At 32.7% G+C, this 13833-nt stretch overlaps 1 protein-coding gene across 1 annotated transcript in view; it reads right to left on the minus strand.

Moving 5' to 3' along the window:
• Positions 1-13516, minus strand: part of LOC139502552 (uncharacterized) — a 32684-nt gene extending 19168 nt beyond the window's left edge. The window contains exons 1-2 of the mRNA XM_071292050.1: positions 13342-13516; positions 7433-7597 (exon numbers count right to left, since the gene is read on the minus strand). The gene's annotated coding sequence lies outside the window, so the exon portion shown is untranslated. The remainder of the gene's footprint in view (positions 1-7432; positions 7598-13341) is intronic.
• Between the last annotated feature and the right edge of the window lie 317 nt (positions 13517-13833).

Raw genomic sequence — 13833 nt, forward strand, 5'->3', positions numbered from 1 at the left:
AATATATAAATATATATATATATATATATATATATATATATATATATATATATATATATATATATATATATATATAAATATACAACATACCAATTAAATGTCTCATTTGAAAAAAAAAACCTATTGGATTACATTTATTGAATGGGAATGATACGAACTCCAAACAGCGTTACTTCACATTTCATAATAAGATTAATAAAACACATGCGCTTACCTTATTTTTCTAAGAATATGATTCAGTTGGTTCATCTGTTCATGAATGTTGTGATCAAAACCCCTAAACTGTTCACTGATTGTTAATGAAATTTATATACTCAAATGTTATATTATATCCTATAAAGCAGTTTCAGATTTTACAATCACAAGTGGGTCTCTATTTGTTTTGAAATTGGATACCAACTTTTTCGTTAGTGCAGCCCCAATTTATCTTCCAATTTTTCAACAACTTTCACCTTGAAAGGGTACTATGACATGCTATTAAATCAATATAAAATCGAATATAAGTTATATTCGTATTTTAAAGAACTTCGTGAATATTCATTATCATTATATCTGCAATCGGGTATAATTTTGCGACTTGCAAATATTATACAGTACATAAAAGATTTCAAATATTTTAACGAAATTTTATCACAAATATAGATTGTCACGAAAGAAGTGTGACAATCCTGGTGCCCTTTATTACAATCATGCTGATGTTCAAAATGATTGAACAAGATAGAAAAACGGCTAATTGATTTTTAAACTTAATGTTTGAATACACATATTTCCAATCTTTTTTTTTTGGGTAAAAACAATGATTTAACGTAACCCTGAGATGACATCTACCGGGTTAAATTGCACAATTTGAACATCCACAAGAAAGAGTAGATGAATGTTTGCCTTCATCAAATGGATGTTTCATCGCCAAATACTTGCAACTTTCGTTTGACTTTAACAGTATACGTCTATACTGCAGAGCATTCTCCATTTAGTTTTCTATATCCAATATAAAGACCAACAAGAGGCTGCCCAGAGCTTTAATTACTCACCTTGTAAATAGAAATATTTTGATATTTAATATGCAAAAAAGGAATGCGATTCAATGGCAATAAACAACAGTTGATCATATTTTGCTGATATTTTTGCATTTCCAAGATTCGATTATCCACTTTAGTTTCTAAAATATGTCAAAACAGGGTAAAAATCATTCATCATGAAAAATAACTCATACAAATCTATTGAATATATTTCTAGGCCATGTTAACCTTTTTGTAAAATGTGTATTGCTGACATATTTAACTATATAGTGTTGCTCTCTATCTATCATATTTCTTCTAAAAATGCATAGCATTGGTTAAAAATCAATCAGAGCCACTAACGTCAAAGACATTATCGTTTAAGGGGTATGTAAAATCTGCAATATTCATTTTGTACTTTCTCATTAATTTTGGTATTCAACCATATTAACTATTTTGGTAATTGGCTATACTTGTAAAACCGGATGTTGTAAACTTGTCTGCATTGATGTACACGAAATGTGGTATGATATTATCAATTTGGTTAAACTCAGTATTTACATGACCATCAACAATCGATACACTTTGAATCGCCGACGAGGATAAGAGAGGATAACAAAAGATAGCAGATGCACGTCCAATATTGAATAATGTGTGCATAATTCTTTTTTGACGTTGGAAATGACATTCATTCGTTCCGACAAAGAAGGACACGATTGCTTTGATCTTTTAATTTGTAACATGTAAAGGAGTTATTGAGGCACAACAGAAGAAAGCATTATTGTTGAACAGTGCTGGAATCGAATTGGAAGTACAAGATGTGTATTATACACTGGAAGAACGAGAACCAGATGAAGTGGAAACAGTGTACGATGAAACTAGAAATAAAAAAAAACCAATTTACACCTTAAGTTAATAACTTAATTTTAATGAAATCAATTTCGGGCAATGGAAAAAAAACAGAAGAAACAATTAAACAATTTATAACAAGCTTACGACAGAAAGCAATTTACTGCAATTTGTCTAATGTAGACGAGATTTTTTGTGACCAAGTAATTGACATAATGTCGTTAATAAATAAAATTAACGGTACTAATTTTCTTGCACCAGATGCGCATTTCGACAGTATATGTCTCTTCAGTGATGCTCGTGGCCAAAATATTTGAAATCCAAAGCTTATATAAAAGATGAAGAGCAAAGAGACTGAGAAGGAAAGTATTAGAAGGACACAATGTTACCTTTACAGCAATTGTGCGAAACTTCCCAAGCAATGAAAGCTGCAGAGAAACAGCCAAATTCAAGAGAGCAACCAATTGAATTCGTCTACGAAGTTACAAGTTGCACTATCAAAATAACCTCGTGAATAAATATAATGCAATGCATGTTAATTTTCTAGCCATTATAAAACAAATCCTTAATGCCCAGAAAAAGGAAACAAATGCAGATTATGCAAACACGAATGACATTTTAAAAAAATGCTGTAAGATAATATCTTTGAAGAAGATAACGCATTTACAACAGAGGTCAGCAAATTTAATGTTTATGTTGAAGGTATAGCTGTTCATGAAGCAACTGGAAACATTATAGATAGGTCACTTAGGGAACACTAACAGGAGAATACGATCAAGTGCGAGTCTAAGATATCGTCAAAGAATTTGTATGTTTATGATAAGGACAAGCCACTTACTATAGCAGGAAGTTATAATACAAATTTTGGTGTGTTCAGCCGATTTTTTCGTGATTGGGGAAGATTGTTAGGAATTACTTGGACACAAAACGTCAATAGAACTTGATGTGCTGAAAATGTTAACACTGTGACTGATATTGTTGTGAAAACTAGCTATGTCAGTAAATGTAAGGGATTTCAACGAGTACTCGAGTACTCGAATATCGCTTGGTAGTACGCAGTATCGAACATCCAAATGATACTCGACTGATCGGTTTCCTGTTTGAATGTTGGTCCTTTCTCAAGCTTGAACATAACCTTCTTTTAAAAGAGCGCCTCCCGGGGAATAAATACTAATAAAAATTAATAAAAATATAGATATAATTCGAATGTTTGCGTTTAAAATTCCTCCAAACAGAAGTAGGCTATAAATAAGAGCACTTTCCAAGAATTACACTTTTAGCTAATATTAGTCATTTCACCACCTCTTTACCATCATAACAGATAGTTTATCAGCAGGACTGTTAGTTATATAACAATGTTAAAAAATTGCTTCGTCCCAGAAAAAGTTGACAAGATTTTTTTTAGATAAGGACAAATTGGTTGCAACCTGTGTCGACCCTCAGAAAATGATTAAATTTTTAAAATTAATAAAAATCACCCCTTTGTTAATAATTAAATGTTTTTACGGATCCCAAATACTGTTGTTTGAGTAATAATTTTTCTATGTTGTTGTTTATTCTTCCTCTTCTCAAGATCATTATGACAGACACAATGCTGTTCTTCAAAGATAAGAAGAAAGAGGACTGACACTTGATATTGACAGGTGCAAATTCAATATGGCAAACATTGAATCTATGTGTCATATGTTATCAGAACATGGAATTGGTGTGTCTCAGTCTGAAATTGAAGCCATTGTAGATGCTAGAAGATCAGAATCAGTTTTTGAGATCAGGATTTTTTCTGGATTAGTTAATTTCGTTGGTTGTTTCATACCAACTGTAGTTATTGTAGCAGAACCACTACACCTTTTACTCCACAAAACATACAATTTCACTGGTACCCATAACAAGATGATTCGTTTGAAAAAATAAAGAAGAGTCTGATGGGTGCATTTACTTTAAGCTTGAGTTATTGCAGATGACAGCCCTGTAGACTTAGGTATTGTTCTAGCACAGAAACAGAATGATAAATACAAAGTTATATGCTATACAAGTCGAAGTCTCACAACTATAGAAAGGAAGTATTCGGAAACAGAAAAAGAAGCGTTAGGATTAGTATGGGCGTGTGCAAAATTCCAGATTGTTTTACTTGCTCGTGGTTTCCAGTTGCTAACTAATTATCGTGCGTTGAAATTCACATTCTCGCCTAAGTCTAAACCGTGTGCTCGAGTTGAAAGGTGGATGCTTAGAAAGCAACCGTTCAAAAATATCGTGAAATATATTCTAGGATCACAGAATATTGCAGATTCTCTATCACGGTTGTTAGTGGTACCGAACAATTAATCAAACCGAGGAGTATGTACATTTTGTTGCAAATGAGTCTACACCAAACGCTGTCAAGATTGAAGATGTTGATAAAATCTCACTAAATGAAAAAGCATCAGACACATAAGAAATTGATTGTTAAATGGAAGATGGCATAAATTGCTAAAAATAAACACAGTGAAACAGGGACTTAGTTATATAGGTCATATGTTCTTCGTGAACAAGACTCGTTAAACCGACTGAATTGACGAATCAGAACCTACACCTAGGACACGAGGGACATCCTGGAATTATTTTGATCAAACAAAGACTAAGATCAAAAGTTTGGTCGCCAAACATGGACAAGATTATTGAAAAGTATTGTAACTCTTGTTATGGGTGCCAGTTTGTTGCAAACCGAAAGAAACCAGAATCGATGATTCGAGCTTCTTTTCCTTCTAAACCTTGGGAACAGATATCAGTAGATTTTCTAGGACCATTACCGTCTGGAGAATATCTATTTACCGTTGTCGATTACTATTCAAAATGGTTGAAATTGACAATTATGAGTTAAGTTCAAGTGCAGACCGAGTAGTGGATGAATTGGACAAAATGTTTCCGATACATGGTTTGCCTATAACTATCGCAACTGACAATGAACATCAATCTATCAGTGACCTATTCAAACAATACTTGGACCGAAATGGTATCGTGCACAGAAGAACTACTACCAAACGGAAATAGAGCGTCAAATCGTTCATTGTTGAAGCGCATTCGTATAACGAAAGCTGAGAAAAAGTACTGTAATAAAAACTTATTTTAGAATGTACAGCGGTACACCTCATTGTACTACAGGTGTAAGCCCTGTTGAATTGTTATTTTACCGAACGCTTCGCACAAAATTACCTGATATTCAGATCCATTCTCATGATGACTCAGAAGTGCGAGACTGAGATAGTTGAAGGAAAGAGAAAAGAAACTAAATGCGGACACAAGAAAGAATGCGACAGCAAATGATGAAAGAAGGAGATTATGCTTCAGTGAAACAAAAAAAGGAAATAAATTGTCTACAATCTTTATTCCGAAACCATTAACATGATTAACAATGCTGGTAAAGCATGGAAATAGTGTTGTTTTCAAAATGATGGTGATACATATAAGAGAAATGTCACACATATTAAAAGATTCATTGAAAGGAAATCTAGCGAAGAAATGTATCTATAGTGAAAATCGTATTCAAACTATATCTAGCGAGAATTAAAAAGTTGATAGTAAAAATGAAAATGTGTTTAAAGGAAATCAAAATATGTTAAGGAAATCAGAATAGTAAGGTTAAGGATAAAACTCAGTCTAACATGTTGATGAACTCCGTCCGAATGAACTCTATGCATATCATTTTAGGGGCCAGCTGAAGGACGCCTCCGGTCCGGGAGTTTCTTGCTACACTGAAGACCCATTGGTGGCTTTCGGCTGTTATTTGCTCTATGGTCGTCTTGTTGTCGCTTTCACACGTTCCCCATTTCCATTCTAAATTTTATCATCACAGATACCAGGATTTAAAATTGTATTTGCGTCAGACGCGCGTTTCGTCTACAAAAGACTCACCAGTGACGCTCGAATCCAAAAATTTAAAATGCCAAACAAATTACAAAGTCGAAGAGCATTGAGACCACAACTCCTAAAAGTTTTGCCAAATACAGCTAAGGTCAACTATTTCTGAGCTAGAAAAGCCTTCGTATTTCAAAAATTCAAAAGTTTAATTATTAAGTTAATTTATAAATATGACCATATCATTGATAGTTCATGTCCATACAGAAGTGCTACTGGGCTGATGATAACCTCGGGGAATTAAAACCCCACCAGCAGTTGCATCGACCCAGTGGCTGTAAATAAACTCATAAAACCGTCCAAACTGTCTAAACCAATTCGTAACCGAAATATTCCATCCACATATTGGTTTTAAGGAATGATTGTGCACTTATGCTATAGACAGTTCATAAATATGACAATTTTTATGATGTTATTTTTTTTTTAGAAAAATCTAATTCTAGTAAAAAATTCAGTATTATGAATTAAAGTAGCTGATCGCTACTCGGGTTAATTGACATTTAGAAGTGTGTACACGCTGAACTGTCTCGCCTTCTTTATTAACCATTGATTTTGTTTTGATAGTCCTAAATATAATATTTTACTACAACTATCACAAAAATTAAACATGATTCAAGAAAATGAGGTAAAGGTCATATAAACCAAACACAAAATACATCTTCACCTTACAATTATTCAATGTACTAAATATAGTTGACCTATTGCGTATAGTTTCTTAAAAACTGACTTAATCAATAAAACTATACATTTGCCAATGAACCATGAGCATGAGATCAAAGTCAGATGAAACATTCAAGTCAGACATGTACAGCTAACAATTCCTCCATACAACAAATATAGTTAACATATTGCTTAAAGTTTAACATACTAAAACAGACAATAACTTAACACTGAGCAATGAACCGTGAGCATGAGATCAAGGTAAGATGAAACATGCCAGGCAGACATGTACAGCATAAAATATTTCCATAAACCAGATGTATATATAGTAGACCTATTGCATTCAGTATATGAAAAACAGACCAATACATAAAAACTGAACTATGAAAATGAGGTCAAGGTCAGTCGACACCTGCCAGTTGAACATGTACACCTTCCAATCTTTCAATACACCAAATATACTATCGATATTGCTTGTAGTATCTGAGATATGAACTTGATCACCAAAACTTAACCTTATAAAAAAGCAGATGTGGTATTGTTACCAATGAGACAACTATCCACAAAAGACCTTGTTCCCTGATCCATGAAATGAGGTTGAGGTCAAGTGAAAACTGTATGACGGGCATGAGGACATGGCAAGGTACGCGCATACCAAAATGGTTATCCTATAACTCATGATAAGAGAGAAATTAACATTACAAAAAATCATAACTTTTTTTTTCAAAAGGTTACTGAACGATGAAAATGAGGTCAATGACAATGGATATATGACAGACGGAAATTTCGTAGTATAAGCTTAAGGCATCTATATACAAAGTATGAAGCATCCAGGTCTTCTACTTTCTTAAATATGAAGCTTTTAGAAAATGAACTAACTCCGCCGCCGCTGACGGATGACGGATGACGACGAAGGACGCAAAGTAATGGCAAAAGTTCACAAGGGCTTGAAGGGCAGATGATCTCATAACGAATTTTTTTAAACAGATAATTATATATAAGAGAAAATTAAAGGGCACAGAAATTCAACATACCTGTAGTAAATACTACGTCCTTTCGCTTTCCTGCAGTATTTGAAAATGGAACTTGGCATACAGTATGATATTGTTCGAATTCGAACGAGTTTTCTGTCTTGTGTTTGGATATTTATCAAAAACGGAGTAGATTCTAAGTTCTGACTACACTTTTCATCACATACACTGAAAAAGTATTCAATAGATTATTTTGAGAATATATTTTAAATTAGTGAATAGAAATATACTGAACAACAGGAGAACTAAAAGCAACTGCACTGGTAATAACTGAAAATATATAACCTGGACTGGTGAGTACTGAACACAAATAACCTTGACTGGTGAGTACTGAACACAAATAACCTAGACTGGTGAGTATTGAACACAAATAACCTAGACTGGTGAGTACTGAACACAAATAACCTAGACTGGTGAGAACTGACAATAAATAACCTGTACTGTTGAGAACTGATAATAAATAACCTGGACTGTTGAGAACTGAAAATAAATAACCTGGACTGTTGAGAACTGAAAATAAATAACCTGGACTGTTGAGAACTGAAAATGAATAACCTGGACTGTTGAGAACTAAAAATAATTAACCTGGACTGGTGAGAACTGAAAATAAACAACCTGGACTGTTGAGAACTAACAATGAATAACCGTGACTGTTGAAAACCGAAAATAAATAACCTTGACAGGTAAAAAATAAATAACGTTGCAAATGAGTGATTTCAATGAGTATTCTTCGTTACAATATGTAGGATATAAATGTGTACAAAATTGAACATAAAATTCCTCGCATCAATTAAAGATTACCGTTGCCGCGGAAAAAAATTAGCATGCGTAGTAAAAGATGAACATGAATATTCACTCAATCCAGAAAAAAATCAAAATGAATATCAAATGAATCTCCCCTTAATAATTATGAAGACGTTCTGGAACATTATCAAATCTACTTAAGATTCTTTACTCGACAAAATATTTTTTTAAGAATGAGTAGGCAATTTTTAACAAAACATACGTTTATACTGGGGAAAGACATGGTAACGTTTATAAAAGAGGGACGAAAGATACCAAAGGGACAGTCAAACTCATAAATCGAAAATAAACTGACAAAGCCATGACTAAAAATGAAAAAGACAAACAGACAAACAATAGTACACATGACACAACATAGAAAACTAAAGAATAAACAACACGAACCCCACCAAAAACTAGGGGTGATCTCAGGTGCTTCGGAAGGGTAAGCAGATCCTGCTCCACATGTGGCACCCGTCGTGTTGCTTATGTGATAACAAATCCAGTAAATAGTCTTATTCGGTAAGTCACATTCATGAAAGGGAAGGGAATAGTAATTATGACGTAAGGAACATATTCAATATCATTTGTGAAACGGTTATTCCATAACGGTCAACCAACTCGTGATGGTTTCCGTAAAATTTACGAAGGGATGATTTCCACTTCACCATTTGAAACTCTTGGTTTAATAGATTCCTTGTGAGAAACAACCCTCTATCAAGAAAATCATGATAGGAAATGCAAGCACGGGAATATCGTATCAATTGGGAGATATATACCCCGTATGCAGGTGATGCTTAAATGTTGCTACTTAGAAAGGGAAAGTTCACAATTGGAAAGCTGAAATCATACATTTATGAATGTATTTCATATATAAATCATTTTTTTATTAAGTAAACAATTCCTTTCGATGCAATATTTTACAATTCATATTTTCAAATCATCTAGGTATGGTATACAGTCTGCAATATAACTAAACAAAAATACCCATAAGACAATTGTCTCGGCATTGAACAAGGTCATGTTTTTTCCTGACTGTAAATGGCGTCTTTACGCGAAATCCATTAGATGTGTACGGACTAATAAGTAAGTATTAGATGCCAAAAAAAATATTAGTTGTTAGAGTATTTGAACTAGCTGTCAGTTAACTGCAACTACTCCAAGATCTACTCCTTGGGATGTACAAGTACCTGTCCACGTCCACTTGTATTTTTATTCATCTGATGTGTTGAGACTTTTTAAACTGATTTTTATAGTTCGTTCTTATGTTGTACTGTTATACCACTGTCCCAGGTTAGGGGAGGGTTTGAATCCCGCTTACATGTTCAACCCCACCACATTCTGTATGTATGTGCCTGTCCCAAGTCAGGGGCCTGTAATTCAGGTGTTGTCGTTTGTTTATGTGTTGCAGATTTGTCTTTCGTTTAAATTTAATTTGAACATAAATAAGGCCGTTAGTTTTTTCACTTGAATTGTTTTACATTGTCATTTTGATGTCTTTTTTAGCTGACTATGCAGTATGAGCTTTGCTCATTGTTGAAGGCCGTACGGTGACATATAGATGATAATTTCTATGTCATTTTGGTCTCTTGTGGAGAGTTGGCTCATTGGCAAGCATACCATATCATCTTCTTTTTTTTATATTTACAATAAGGAATCTTCCATGTACAATGTATCATAACCTTTCGGTTCATATTAGAAATTTTCGTGTGGTTTCTGTCTTCTTGAGATACACTTCACATCTCATTATTTCAATGGGGAGGAGGTAATATGGCAAAACTAATGTTATTTGGTGGAAGTTCCTGGGGAGACAGTTAAAGAGGGATAACTCTAAATTTATATTCAACACATAATGCATTTTCATATAAATAAATCTTGTTATTTAAATAAATGCATCAGTTACCATTCAGTTATAGGACGTGACTTGGAACATGTACATTATATAATGTGGCGAAGGGAAAGTGCTCATGCATCCCTCCCTAAACGAGGACAGTGATGTAACAATGCAACGTAATATCAGACTGTAAATCCTAATTCTAAGAGAAATCAATAAGTGTCTTTATCGCGATATATATTATATAAGAATAAGAAGATGTTGACTAGTTTGAATGCTACACCAGTACCCATACCCTCCTTCCTTGATGGGTGCATTTTACATAGACAAATATAATCGTATAATATAATCAAAATGAGGATGTTAATTTGATGTATGCCTTTTTGTGCTTCTTCGTTACATTAATTGTATTTATAGTGATTAAGATGATAACACAATGTTGACTGCTGTACCCCTATTTTTGACATTTTTACCTATTATGTCTGTTTGTTTTGTTCACGCATCGGTGACTATATAATGGAATTTGATGCGACTGTCATACAAGTGAGAGGTTTAGCTAGCTATAAAACCAGGTTCAATCCACCATTTTCTACATTTGAAAATGCCTGTACCAAGTCAGGAATATGACAGTTCTTGTCCATTCGTTTTTGATGCGTTTTGTTATTTGATTTTGCCATGTGATTATGGACTTTCCGAATTGATTTTCCTCTGAGTTCAGTATTTTTGTGATTTTACTTTTTTCTAATAAGGTAATTCTTCACAAGAGACCAAATGACACAGAAAATAACAATTATAGGTCACTGCACGGCTTTTAACAATAAATAAAAACCATACCGCATAGTCAGGTATAAAAGCCCCGAAATGAAAAATGTCTTTCACATTTAGTTTTTTATTATTATTATTATTAATTGAAAAATTATTAAACAGAAAATCTGGATACTGAGGTCTATTTCTTAATGAAAGTAAACAAGTATAAGTTGTTTTTCCTTCATTATATTGCCAGAAACTGTAAGCTCTTGTGTGCATATGTCATTGCCTCTAATGATATCAGTCTTACTCGATTGTAAAAGTTAAAATGATAACACGTTGACATTTTTGTAATTCTGACGTAAATACATACGGTACAAAATGTTGAAAAAGAAACATATTTCAGAAAAGAAAAGACCCAGAGTTTCAACGTCTAGGACTCAATATTGTATACAACATAGGTCTGAAGGTGAGAACACTTATTTGAGGTTTCATGTAGTTGATTCTTGCATATAAATATAGTAAAGCCATCCTCAGTGATATGGATGAATGAAATATAATATTAGAATACCTGCCAACCTTTTTGAGCTACAAAGTAGAAAATATCTCTTCATCTATACAGTAAGTTGCACGAATTTATATATTATGTGTCAGGACTCAAGTTTTGATAAACGATATGATACATTTTAATTTTATTTTTAAAAGCACACACAGATAAAATCTGAGTATCTTTGCCTGGATTCGAGTTAAACATGTTAAATGTTGCATTTCTGTAAATATTGACAATGCATTTTCCCATAGGAACTCCCTTTACGGCTAAAACTGTACCAATTTTACTATAAAATTTTATATCATATCCTAGAATGGAAAGTTCATATGCACTTCTATTTTTTTCAAAGGTCAAAATATAGGGCTGTGCGGCATATTCCTAACGTTTATATGCCCCGAACTTCTAAGAGTTTAAACTTACACTAAATTTCTTAACTATCCCTGCCTCGGTTGAAGGGTTACCATAGATTTCAATATAAACAATATTCACATGTATATTTTGTGGTAACTTTCCCAAGTTATGTCTCTATGAGGTGCAACCTCCACATCAAAACTTGGAACCAGTATGTAAACTAAATTAATTTTCTATGAATATTCTTAATCTCCCCAAATGAGGCGTGGTTTGAGAAACAGCTGTATTTACAAATTGCAATCTATTATATAATAGAAATAGTATTGATGACCATTTGGCCATTTGGTTTGATATCATCTGTACATGAAAAACAGGAAATTGTATAAAACAACTCAAATGATAGAAGGATGATGATACTTATCGTGAAATTCGTCAAATAAGGAGGTTAAATAATGGGGAGTCCAAATACAGTATTTCATTTTAAAGGAAAAAAAGAGTCCCCCTCTTAGACCTGGAGCGTTGTCATGTATTTATTTCATAAACATGGAATATCGAATAAAAATAAACTCGAACAGCACAACAGGTTTAAATTTGTAACTGATCAGGCTGGAAACTTGCTTTAAATAATTCTGTAGCATTATTTTTTTTTATATATTATTCCTTATTTTTCTCCAAGTTTCTAACGATCCTTCATTTATTGCCGGAGGATTACTCTCCATGATAATCCTCGTGATATTTACGATAATCATTTATATTTGTGCCCATGCATGTAAGTATAAGGCCCTCGCTTAAAAGAAAGAAAGCATATTTACCTTTCCTTTACAATTCATAAAATGTCAAACACAGTTTAAAATTGTGCAGTGGACCAATTAAAATCGGTCTATTTTAAGCATGTCTACCTGTCTGATATAACATCAGGTTTATGTTCGAGTCTATTTTCGGTTGTCTTTTTTTGTCACCATGGTCATTGCGTTGTAACTTTGTCTTTGATATATGAAATTGAATATCCCTCGTTTATACTTTCCGCGTCTATTTTTGTTAACAATTAAAAATACATAACACCATTTCTGTCCAAAATAGAGTTAAGCTGCAAATTGTCAAAATTATATACACAATTCATTAAATGTTTATATCTGAGAAATTAACAAATGAATAATTAATATATTTATAAGTTTTGATTAAATGTCGTTATCTAGAATGTTCAGTTATACATCTGGACTGACATGCATAAAACCACTAAGTTATAAGCTAAGATATCCAAATGTAGTAACTTCCTGTTATATGTCTATCTTCCGTGAGCATTGCATTGTGAAAGATATTTTTATATTATATAAATAAAATACACAAATATCGATGTTTTTATTATTTTTTATTTGGACACTTTAGACTCAGGATATTTTTAGATATACTTTTTGGTTATACAGTAAATTTCTTGAACAACGAGTGAAAACACTCACAAGTACTATTTCTTCCGCCTTTTTTTCCACATATATACAAACATACAAAAGATGAAGGGTCGGTATCTTATCTATTAGACAACCATATGGTCGCCTTTCTTAACGCTTTGTGCTACTATATTGTTGTGTTGATGTCTTTTCTTCTTTTTTGTATTCGATATATATCTTTCTTGTAATATGTTATTCTTACCTCATAAAATGAATTAATTGTTAATATAATAATCCATGAAATACAATAAATATTTAGTTTTGTGGATTTCTGCAAAAGTTTTGTAAAATTTCGTTATACATGTTTTGAAACTTCTTGGCTGCATCTACTTCATTTTTCATTTATAAACAGGTAGTAACGTTGCACTCTTCAAACATTCATTTACATATAAAACATTTGAAAGCGTAATGAACTAGTTCCTTCTTCCTTAAAGATCACAAAGGTATGAGTAGGATATTTATTTATATGTAGATGAGTTTCTTTATATTTGTTTGTTTATTTAAGAAATAATTATTCGTTTAAAAATGTAAGGTTCTCTGTTAATTTTAACATTCACCGTGCAGAACGTCACATGCGGGGTGTCGGCTATATTTGAAAAACTATTAAAGTAAGTTCAAGTATACAAATTTCTTTTTTTAGAATTCTTAATACAACTAAATTTTAAATTTACCGACAACATACATATATTGTATA

The sequence above is a fragment of the Mytilus edulis genome, chromosome 14 (genome assembly GCF_963676685.1).
Source record: "Mytilus edulis chromosome 14, xbMytEdul2.2, whole genome shotgun sequence".
NCBI classification, from domain to species: Eukaryota; Metazoa; Mollusca; class Bivalvia; order Mytilida; family Mytilidae; genus Mytilus; species Mytilus edulis.